General features: G+C 33.6%; 1 protein-coding gene across 8 annotated transcripts in view; it reads left to right on the forward strand.

Annotated features, from left to right (window-relative positions):
- DACH2 (dachshund family transcription factor 2) overlaps positions 1-12031 on the forward strand; it is a 472014-nt gene that overhangs the window by 280607 nt on the left and 179376 nt on the right. The window lies entirely within an intron of this gene.

Here is a 12031-nt window from a genome sequence, read left to right on the forward strand (position 1 = left end):
TTTCCTTTCATTTGTCAAACCTACTTAAAAAGACTCAAGATAGGAATAATTGTCTATTATATTTACCTAGATATTTATCATTTCTGTTATTCTTCCTTCATTCTTGATATTCCAAGTTTCTTTCTGTTAAAATTTCCCTGAAGAATTTCTTTTAGCAATCGGTTTGGAGCAGGTCTACTGGCAATATTTTCTCTTAATTTTTTCCTCAGCTAAAAATATCTTTATTTTGCCTTCAGTGAAGGATATTTTCAGTGAATATAAAATTATAGATTAAGTTTTTTTTTCTTTCAGTGCTTATAAATGTTATGCCACTTCATTAAGCTCTCCACAGTTTCATATAAGAAATCCACAGTCATTCAAATAGTTGTTCTCATTTAGGTAATGCAGTTTTTGTTTAACTGCTTTTGAGATTTTTTGATGGTCTTTCTTTTTCAATAGTTTGATTACGATGTGTCTGGCATGGATTTCTTTGGGTTTATCCTGTTTAAGGTCCACTAAGCTTCTTTAATAAGTAGGTTTATGTATTTTGACAAACTCAGGGATTTTTCAGCCATTAGTTCTCATATTTTTCACCGCTGCTCACAATCTCTGCTCTGGGACTCTGATTACATGAATATTATACCTTTTGTTATTATTCCACATGCCTCTCAGATTCTGTTCAATTTTTTCAACTTCTTTCTCAGTTGTTCCGATTGGATAATTTCTATTGATCTAGCTTCAGGTTCCCTGACTCCTTCCTTCGTAATCTAACCTCCTATTGAGGTCATCCGGTGAGTTTAAACTTGAGGTTATTATATTTTTAAGTTCTAAAAATTTCCATTTGGTTTCTATATATATGTTTTATTTTGTTCTAAGTATTTTTTATTTTTGCATTTGTTTCAAGAGTATTCATGATAATGGATAAAGAAGATGTGGTATATATATACAGTGGAATACTACTCAGCCATAAAAGAGACAAAATCGTCCCATTTGCAACAATGTGGATGGAACTTGAGGGTATTATGTTAAGTGAGACAAGCCAGACAGAGAAAGACAAACATTGCATGATTTCACTCATATGTGGAAGATGAACAAATACACGGACAAAGAGAACAAATTAGTGGTTACCAGAGGGGAAGGGGGTTGGGGGGTGGGCATAAGGGGTAAAGGGGCACATATGTATGGTGACTGACAAATAATAATGTGCAACTTCAACTTCACAATGTTATAAGCTATTTTGACTTGAATAAAAAAAAGAGTATTCATGATAATTTTGTTGGAGCAATTTTATAACAGCTGCTTTAATATTTTAGAGAATCCCAAGAACTGTGTGATCTCAGCATTGTTATCTGTTGATTATTGTATTTTTAAGAGCTTTATTTGGATTATAATACACCTACTCTATGATTCACCTATTCAAACTGTACAATTCAATAATTTTTTGTATATTCACAGAGTTGTGCAACCTTCAGTACAATCTAATTTTAGGAAATTTTTATCATCCCAAAAAGATCCTGTACCCAGTAGAAGTCATTCCTCATTCCCTCTTCCCCTACCCCTCATGTGCTAAGTAAATACTCAAATACTTTCTGTCTCTATAGTTTGGCCAATTCTGTGCATTTCATATAAATAGAATAATACAGTATGTGGTCTTTTGTGAGTTGTTTCTTTCACTTAGCATAATATTTTCAAGACATATTTATGTTATGGCATATATAATTACTTTATTCTTTTATTGCCAAATAATATTCCAGTGTATGAATATACCATATTTTATTTGTCCATTCATTAGTTGATAGACATTAGGGTTTTTTTCATATTTATTGGCCATTATGAATAAAGATGCTATTAACATTTGTGTACAAATTTGTTGTTAACTTTTGCTTTGATTATATCCTTCCTAGTGGTATTATTTTACTCCGTGTGTGTTTTAAATCAATAGACTATTTTTAAGCCAGTTTTAGGTTTAGTGAAAAATTGAATAAAGACTATAGAGAGTTCCCATGTAGCCCTCTGCCCTCACACACAGTTCCCCTGTTATTAATTTCTTGCATTAATGTTGTATATGTTATAATTGATGAACTGACATCAATATTCATACATTATTAAGTCCATAGTTTACATTAGGATTCACTCTGTGTTGTACAGTCCTATGACTTTTCACAAATGTATAATATCATTTATTCATCATTACAGTATCACACAGAATAGTTTCACTGACCTAAATGTCCTCTGTGCTGCACCTATTCAGCCCCCTTCACTTCCTCAGAACTTCTTGCAAACACTCATCTTTGTACCGTCTCCATAGTTTTGCCTTTTTCAGAATGTTCTATAGCTGGAATCATATATCATGTAGCGTTTTAAGCCTGGATTCTTTTAACTAGCAATATGCATTTAAGATGACTTTATATCTTTTCATAGCTTGATCATTTCTTTTTGTTGGTGAATAACGTTCAGTTGTATGAATGTACTGCAGTTTGTTTATCCTTACCTATTGAAGGACATCTTGGTAGCTTCCAAGCTTTATAAATTAAGAATGAAGCTGCCATAAATATTCTCACACAGGTTTATTTGTGGACATGAAGTTTTAACTCACTTGGGTAAATATCAAGAGCACAATTGTTGGATCCTATGATAAGAGCATGTTTAGTTTTGTAAGAAACTACCGTTCTGTCTTCCAAAGTGGCTGTACCATTTTGCATTCCCACCAGCGGTGAATGTGACTTCCTGTTCGTCCACATCATTGTCAGCATTTGGTATTGTCAGTGTTTTGGGTGTTGGCCATTCTAATAGATGTGAAAGGTATGTCATTGTTGTTTTAATTTGCAGTTCCCTAATGAAATATGATGTTGAACATGTTTTCATATGCTTATTTGCTGTGTATCTTTGGTTAGTTGTCTGTTCAGGTCTTTTGCCAAATTTTTAATTGGGTTTGTTTTCTTATTGTTGAGTTTTTGTTTTTTGGATTTTTTTGAGGAAGATTAGCCCTGAGCTAACTACTGCCAATCCTCCTCTTTTTGATGAGGAAGACGGGCCCTGAGCTAACATCCATGCCCATCTTCCTCTACTTTATATGTGGGACGCCTACCACAGCATGGCTTTTGCCAAGCGGTGCCATGTCCGCACCCGCGATCCAAACCGGCAAACCCCAGGCCAGTGAGAAGTGGAACATGCGAACTTAACTGTTGCACCACCGGGCCAGCCCTAATATAAATGAAGTTGTGTTTTTAATTTCAAATAGCAAATGAAGGAAAGCAATTGACTTTTGTATATTAACTTTGTGTTCTGCAACCTTGTTATAATCACTTATTAGTTCAAAGAGTTCTTTTATTGATTATTTGGGATTTTCTACACAGACAATTATGTCATTTACAAACAAAGACAGTTTTATTTCTTTCTTCCCAATCTGTGTACCTTGCATTTCCTTTTCTTGTCATATTGTGTTGGCTCGGACTTCCAGTATGATGTTGAACAGGAGTGATGATAGGGGACATCATTGCTTTATTCTTGATTTTAGCAGAAAAACTTTTAGTTTGTCACTGTTAGTTATATTATTAGCTGTAAGATTTTTTTTGTTTTTGTATTTTCAAATCTATAATATTTTAATTTTTAATTTTTTTCCAGTTTTATTCAGAAATAATTAACAAACATCACCATATAAATTTAAGACTTGCAGCATGATGGTTTGGTTTACATATATTGTGAAATGATTAGCTGTAGGATTTTTGTGAATGTTCTTTAGCAAGTTGAGCAATTTCTCCTCTATTCCTCTGTTATTGAGAGTTTCCATTATGAATGTGTGTTGAATTTTGTCAAATGCTTTTTCTGCATCTATTTATATGATAATATGATTTTTCTTCTTTATCCTCTTAATGTGATGGATTACGTTAATTGATTTTCATATGTTGAGCTAAAATTGCAGATCTGAAATATATCCCACTTGATATTAGTGTATAATTTTTTTTACATTATTGTACTCCATTTGGTAATATTTTGTTCAGGACTTTTGCATCTATGTTTATGAGAGATATTCATCTCTAGTTTTTATTTATTTTAATGTTTTTATGTGGTTTTATCTGGTCTCATAGAGTGAGTTAAGAAGTATTCCTCCTGCTTCTATTTTCTGTAAGAGAATGTAGAGAATTGGTGTAATTTCTTTCTTGTATGTTTGGTATTATTTGCCAGTGAACCCATCTGGGCCTGGTGCTTTCTGTTTTGGAAGATTATTAATTATTGATTCAATGTCTTTAATACATATGGGATGGGCCTCTTTAGATAATCTATTTCTTTTTGTGTGACTTTTAGTAATTTCTGTCTTTCTAGGAATTGTTCCACTTTCCCTATGTTATCAAATTTGTGAACATAGTTATTAGTTATTTTTTATATTCCTTTATTAGTTTTTAACGTTTATAAGATCAGTAGTGATGACCCCTCTTTCATTTCTCATATTGGTAATTTATGTCTTCTCTTTTTTATTCTTAGTTAGCTTGGTTAGAAGTTTATACATTTTATTGACCTTTTTAAATAATCAGGTTTTGGTTTCATTGATTTTTTTTTGTTTTCAATTTCATTGACTTCTAACTCTAGTTTTATTGTTGCCTTTCTTCTACTTTCTCTGGATTTAATTTGATCTTCTTTTTCTAGTTTCCTAAGAAACTTGGATAATTCATTTTATCTCTTTCTTCTTTGTAATATATTTATGCAAATTCTATAGATTTCCCTCTGAACCCGTGATAAATTGTACTTTCATTGTCATTTGGTTGAAAATATTTTAAAATTATCTTGAACTTTTGGACCCACATATTATGTAAAAGTATTTTATTTGCTTTCTATTTATTGGGCTTTTCCAGGTATCTTTCTGTTATTGATTTCTAGTTTAATTTCACTAGGATTTGAGGGCATACTTTGTATGATTTCTATTCTTTTAAATTTGTTAAGACATGTTTTATGGCCCAGAATGTGGTCAATTTTGGAGAATCTTCAAATTAGTTTGAGAAGAATGTGTATTCTGCTGTTGGTGGATGAAGAATTTATAAATATCAATTAGATCCAGTTGATTGATGATGCTATTCAGTTAAACTCCGTCCTTACTGATTTTCTGCTTGCTGGATCTGTGAATCACTGATAGATGGGTATTGAAGTCTCCAACTATAAGAATGAATTAGGTTTTTTTCTACTTGAAGTTCTATCAGTTTTTGCCTCACACATGTTGATGCTCTGTTATTAGGCACATTTGCCTCAAAGATTGTTATGTCTCCTTGGAGAATTGGCCCCTTTATCATTATGTACTGTACTTCTTTATCTCTGATAATTTCCCTTGCTCTGAACTCTGGTTTGTCTGAAATTAATAAAACAACTCCAGCTCTCTTTTGATTGGTGTTAGCATAGTATGTCTTTTTTCATCCCTTTACTTTTAATCCATCTGAGTCTTCATGTTTAAAATTAGTTTCTGATGAATAGCATATAATTGGATGTTGCTTTTTATCCACTCTGATAGTTTGTCTTTTAATTGGTGTATTTAGACCATTGACATTTAAAGAGATTATTGATGTAGTTGGATTAATATCTATCATATTTGTAGCTGTTTTCTGTTCATTGCCCTTGTTCTTTTTTTCTGCCTTTGACTCCCTCTTTTTCTGCCTCTCTGGTTTTAACTAAGCATTGTATATTTTTCCATTTTATCTTCTCTTTTAGCATTCCAATTATACTTCTTATTTTCTTATTTTTGTGGTTACACCAGAGTTTGCAATATACATTTATGACTAATCCAAGTCCATTTTCAAATAATACTATATCCAATACTTTATAGTTAGTGCAGTTACCTTATAACAGAATATTCCCAATTCCTCTTTCCTGTCCCTTATAATATTGCATCATTCATTTTGCTTATCCTTATGTTGTAAGTTGCCAAATTCATTGTTGTTATTATTACTATTTTGTAAATACTGTTAACTGCTAAATCAATAAATAAGGAAAACAAAATATTTCATTTACCTTCATTTAGTCCTTGTCTAATACACTTCCTTTCTTATGCAGATCCAAATTTCAGTCCTATATCATTCTCCTCCTTTTGAAGAATTTCTTTTTTCTTATGTGGAAGATTCACCCTGAGCTAACATCTGTGCCAATCTTTCTCTATTTTGTACGTGGGTCACCACCATAACAAGCCACTGACAAATGGTGTAGCTCCATGCCCGAGAACTGAACCCAGGCCACCAAAGTGGAGCATGCTGAACTTAACTACTGGGCCATGGGACCAGCCCCCTGTAGAATTTCTGTTAATATTTTTGTGTGGCTAGTCTGCTGCTAGAAAGTTCCCTCAACTTTTGTTTGCCTGACAATATCTTTATTTCTCCTTTATTTTTGAAGGATAATGTCACTGGGTAAGGAATCGTAGATTGGTGTTTTATTTTTCTTTGAACATTTTGGATGTTTCATTTCACTGTCTTTTTGCTTGCATGGTTTTTGAAGAGAAGATTGATCTAAATCTTGTCCTTGTTTCTCTACAGGTATGGTTTTCTTCCCCCTCTTGCTTCTTTTGTGATTTTCTCCTTGCTTTTGATTTTCTGCAGTTTGAATGTGATATGCATAGCTGCATATCTATATCTTACTTCTTGTTTTCTGAGCTTCCTTGTTCTGTAGTTTGGTGTCTGCAATATTAACTTCATTGTGACTTCAAATATTTCTTGTCTTCCTGTCTTTCTTTCTTCTCCTTTTGATATTCCCATTACACATATGTTGCACCTTTTGTAATTTTCCCACAGTTTGTGGACACTCTGTTCCATCTTTTTTGTTCATTTTTCTTTTTAATTTTAAGTTTGAAAAGTTCATAATACCCTCTCTTAATGCGCAATGATTTTTTTCTTTTTTCATGTCCAGTCTATAGATGATCATATCAAAGGGGTTCATTACTTTTTGTTACAGTTTTTAAAAAAATTTATAATATTTCATTTTTCATATTTCTTAGTGTTTCCATGTCTCTGCCTACATTATTCACCTTTACTTGCATGTTGTCTACTTTTTCTATTAATTATATTAATATTAATTCTACTAATATTTATTTCTATTAATTAATAAAACAGCATATCAACCATAGTTATTTTTATTTCTCAGTCTGATAATTCCAGAAATCACTGTGGTTTCTGACTATGATTCTGATGCCTTCTCTGTCTCGTTTTTTGTCTTTTACTGTGCCTTGTAACTTTTTGTTGCAAGCTGGACAAGATATATTGAATAAAGGAACCTCAGTAACTAGGCCTTTTAGTGTGAGGTTTTATTTTTATCTGACTAGGTGTTAGACTGTGTTTACTGTTTTCTATTGCTGTATGTGTCAGAAGCTAAAATTGTCCCTATTTTCCTTGTTTTTGTCTCCACTGTGGACGTTGTGTTTCCCTAGAGACTATTTCTTAAATATTGCCTGAGAGTGGAGTTTCTGGAAAAATTCCAGTCTGTTAGGCTCTGGTAAGATGGTTTCCCTAAGGGCATTTTATATTAGAGGAAAAAAATGCTCTGGGCGTGTTCCAAAACAGCTACTTTTCCCATCCCCCTGACAAAAGTACTAGGGGATTTTTCTCTGATTTTCACTTTGAGAACATGGTAGGTCTCCTAGAGGTAAAATTCCTGTAAGTGTAGTAGCCCCCCCTAAGAGTGACTGTCCATGGAGTTTTTAACTCTCACGCTTGCCTATGCTGAGTTTTTGGCAATTTGTCAATTACAGTTCAAGTTTTCTTCCTTGGTATTGGATCTAATGGTAGACTTCTTTTCCTAGGCTTCTATTCTAGTAAGGTGTGATTCTATGTATTCACCTATCTTTACAATTTTGAGGGCAAAAGTTCTCTTGTGACCTCAATTCTCTGATGGGTTTAAGAAGAAATCTTGATGTTCAGTTTGTTGAGTTCGTTTTTCCTATCATGAGAATGAGAGTGATGACTTTCAGAAAAATCTTTGATTGTCTTTTTAATTTGCATTTCCCTGATGGATAATGGTATTAAACATGTTTTCTTGTGTTTATTGGCCATTTGTATATTATTAATTGGAGAAAGGTCTATTCAAATCCTTTGCTCATTTTTTAATTGGGCTATTTGTCCTATAATTATTGAGTTGCAAGAATTTAGTTTTCAGAGTATATATTTTTCACTTCTTTTGTTGAATTTATACCTAAGTATTGTATTCCTTTTGATACTATTGTAAATGGATTGTTCTTTCAATTTCATTATGTAGTGTTCTTTTTAAGAGTTGATAGAAATACAGTTATTTATATATTGATTTTATATTCTGCAACCTTGTCAATCTATTTTATTAATTCAATAGTTTTTAAATGTAATTCCTTAGGATCTTTTATATACATGTTCACATCATCCACAAATAGAGATAGTTTTATGTCTTCCTTTTTAATCTCTTTGTTTTTTATTTCATTTACTTGACTAATTCCTATAGCTAGAACCTCAAGTACATTTTTTAAGAGAAATAGCAAGAGCAGGCATCCTTTTCTTTTTCCTGATCTCAGGGGAAAGCATTCAGTGTCTCACCATTAACCATCGTGTTCTGTGAGATTTTTGTATACGCCCTTTATCAGGTTAAGTTCCCTCTATTCCTTGTTGTGGAGTGTTTTTTAACTAAGAAGGAGTGTTGTATTCTGTCAAATGCTTTTTGTTTCTATTGATATGATAATGTGGTTTTGGTCCTTTATTCTATTGATATGGTATATTACATTAATTGATTTTCTATGTTAATCCATTCTCACATTCCTGAGATAAATCTCAATTGGTCATGGTATATAATGTTTTTTATATGTGTTGGATTTGGTTTGCTAGTACTTTGTTGAGGATTTTTGCATCTAGATTCATAAGATAATTGTTCTGTAGTCATGTGATAATTCTGTCCAACTTCTCCAGGAACCACCATACTGTTTTCCACAACGACTGCACCATTTTACAGTCCTACCAGCAATGTATATGGGTTTTAATGTCTCCACATCCTTGCCAACACTTATTTATTGCTTTTTTTCATATGGCCATCCTTGTGAGTATGAAGTGTTTTGATTTACATTTCACTAATGACTAGTGGTGTTGAGCATCTTTGCATGTGAGTATTAGCTGTTTGTATATCTGCTTTGGAGAAATGTCTGCTGAACTCCTTTGTCCATTATTTAATTGTTTATCTGTCTTTGGGTTGTAAGAGTTCCTTACATATTCTGGATACTAGACTCTTCAGATATATGGTTTGCAAATATTTTCTCCTGTTCTGTGGATTGTGTTTCAATCTTGACAGTATTGTTTGATGCACAAAAATGTTTAATTTAATGAATTCCAATTTGTCGATTTTTTTCTTCTGTGGCTTGTGCTTTCAGTGTCATATCTATGACGCCATTGCCAAATCCAAGATCATCAAAGTTTACCCCTAAAAATTCTTCTAAAAGTTTTATTGTTAGCTCCTCTTGTCCCCCAATCATTTTCTGAACAGACCATTCTTTCACCTGAAGGGTCTTGTCGCCCTTGTCAAAAATCAGTTGACCACAGATGTATGGGTTATTTCTGGATTCTCAATTCTATTCTGTTGATCTAGATACCTATTCTTATGGAAGTACCACACTGCCATGATTACTAGAGTGTTGTAGTAAGTTTTGAAATTGGAAAGTTTGGGTCTTCAACTTTGTTATTCTTTTTCAAAATTGTTTTGCCTACTTGGAGCCCCTTGCAATTTCATATGAATTTTAGGGTTGTATTTTCTATTTCTGCAAAAAAGGCTGTGGGCATATTGATACGGGTTGCATTGAATTAATAGATAGCTTTGTGGAATATTGCCATCTTAGCAATATTAAATCTTCTAATCCATGAACACAGTGTGTACTTCCATATTCATATTTAATATAGTTATTTACAGCTATAAATTTTCTTTTAAGCACTTCTTTATCTGCATTCAGTAAGTTTTGGTAAGTTGGGTCTTCATTTTCATTCATCTCAAACTACCTTCTCATTTCCCTTGTGACCTCAGTTTTCACCCATTGGTAATATAGGAGCATGCCTTTTACTTTCCTCATATTTGTGAATTCCCAAAATATCTTCATTTTGGTAATTTCTAATTTAATTGTATTGTGATCAGAGAACATACTTTGCATGTTTTCAATTCTTTTAAATTTATTAATGATTGTTTTATTGCCTAGCTTATGATCTATCCTAGAGAATTTTCCATGTACTTGAGAAGAATGTTTCCTGCTGGTTTGGGGTAGAGTATTCTATAGATGTCTTTTAGTTCTAGTTGCTTTATAGTATTGTTCAAATCTTATATTTCCTTGTTGATCTTCTGCCTATTTGTTCTGTTATTGTAAATCGGTTACTGAAGTCTTCAACTATTACTTGATTGTCCATTTTTCATTTCATTCTTTCAGGCTTTGAATTATGCATTTTGTAGCACTATTTGTAGGAGCACATATATTTGTAGTCATTATATCTTCCTGCTGTACTGACCATTATCACTATAAAACGTCCCCCTTTATCACTAGTAACACTTTTTAAATGTCTATTTTGTCCCTTCTCAGAGGGTGTCACCTTAGGCATTAGTACAGCCACCATGAGATGACAAGGTTTTAGTGTGATTCTCTGACTTAGTTTCTCTGATATCTCTGTCATGCCATTTGCCTCTGTTTATATCACACCCAGCCCTTATCTCCAAGTCAAAGCCAGCTGATTGTTCTCCTGTTTTTGACAGTGCATTGAGGAATAAATGCTATGTGGTCTGATCCAATTATATTCCAGCCCATTTTCAGGGGTTATTATTATAGGCTAGTCTTTGAGGTTTGTTCTGATCCTAGGAGGGATCTTCTTAATTGTCTCTTTCCGTTATTTTCCCTGGTTAACTAGCTGGCCTGTGGTTTAGCTGGTTACTCTCATGGAGTTACTAGCCTCCTCTTTATTGCTTACACTAAAATATCCATTATATTCAACCGCACCCTTAAGTTTGAACTCTTCAAAAGTCTTCCAAATACTCAGTTCTCTTGGGGAGAGCTTCTTAGTTTTCTGTCCTTATGGCCCACCTCTCTCTTTCTCTGGGAAAAAGAAACTGTACACCACTGCTCTGGAGTTGGAGGCAAGGAGGTGGCTCACTTCTCAGAATGACACTTCTGTTTCACAGAGCGGTAGCCTCTGCTCTTCTTGGCTTGCTTTCTCAGGATGGAACCTCCACCCTTTGAATGAGCTGGGAAAAGAGTGATCTGGGCCCCAGTGTTTTTGTCCTGCCACACCTGTGTTAGAGCTTCTGCATTATGAGTTGTGGCTAGGCAGAACACTCAGCCACTCTTGCCTGCAATAGAGCTTTTGCAACATGGAACTGGGGGGATGAGAAATGGCTTGTCCTTCCTCAGAGATATCGTGGCTCTTTATTGGAATCTGGGGGAAGAGAGAACCCTGTGTTTTTGGTCACATCTTCCCAGAGTACAGCTCCAGTCTTGCTGAACAAAGCAGTGGGGAGGGAGAGAGTGTTTCCCGGCTCAAGTGTCACAGACTCTTGCTATTCTTATCAGGACTTAGTAGATTTTATTTTTTTGCATAAATGTTTCTTCTCTTGCTGTATTTCATTGAGACTATTTCTAGAGACTTTAAATCTTTAGTTTTAAATAAGTCTCAACAATTATGTTTTTACCCCCTGGGGAGAAGTTCTGTAGTGCTGCTAATATCACCATTCTGGAAGTCATCTCTCTTGTTGATTGTTTTTTTCATGTAAGTTCAGTCTTTCCTGGTTCTTTGTATGTCTAATAATTTTGAATGGTACTCTTCATATTTCAAATATTATGTTAGGAGACTCTAGGTCTTATTTAAAGCCTATGCAGAATTTTGCCTGTGAAGAATGTTGATATTTTGTTTTATTAAGGAATTGGCCTCTTTATGTTCAGGCCACAATTTCTCATTCAGATTTTACATGTTGTGCTTTCAATGTAAGTGCTATTATCAAAGCCTTTGCAGTGATTTTCAGATCTATCCTTTGTGTGCATTACCTAGGACCTTCTGGTGGTTGATGGTGGTGTAATTTAGTTTAGTTTAGTTCTCAAAGTCTTTGG

The sequence above is a fragment of the Equus asinus genome, chromosome X (genome assembly GCF_041296235.1).
Source record: "Equus asinus isolate D_3611 breed Donkey chromosome X, EquAss-T2T_v2, whole genome shotgun sequence".
In the NCBI taxonomy this organism is placed as follows: Eukaryota; Metazoa; Chordata; class Mammalia; order Perissodactyla; family Equidae; genus Equus; species Equus asinus.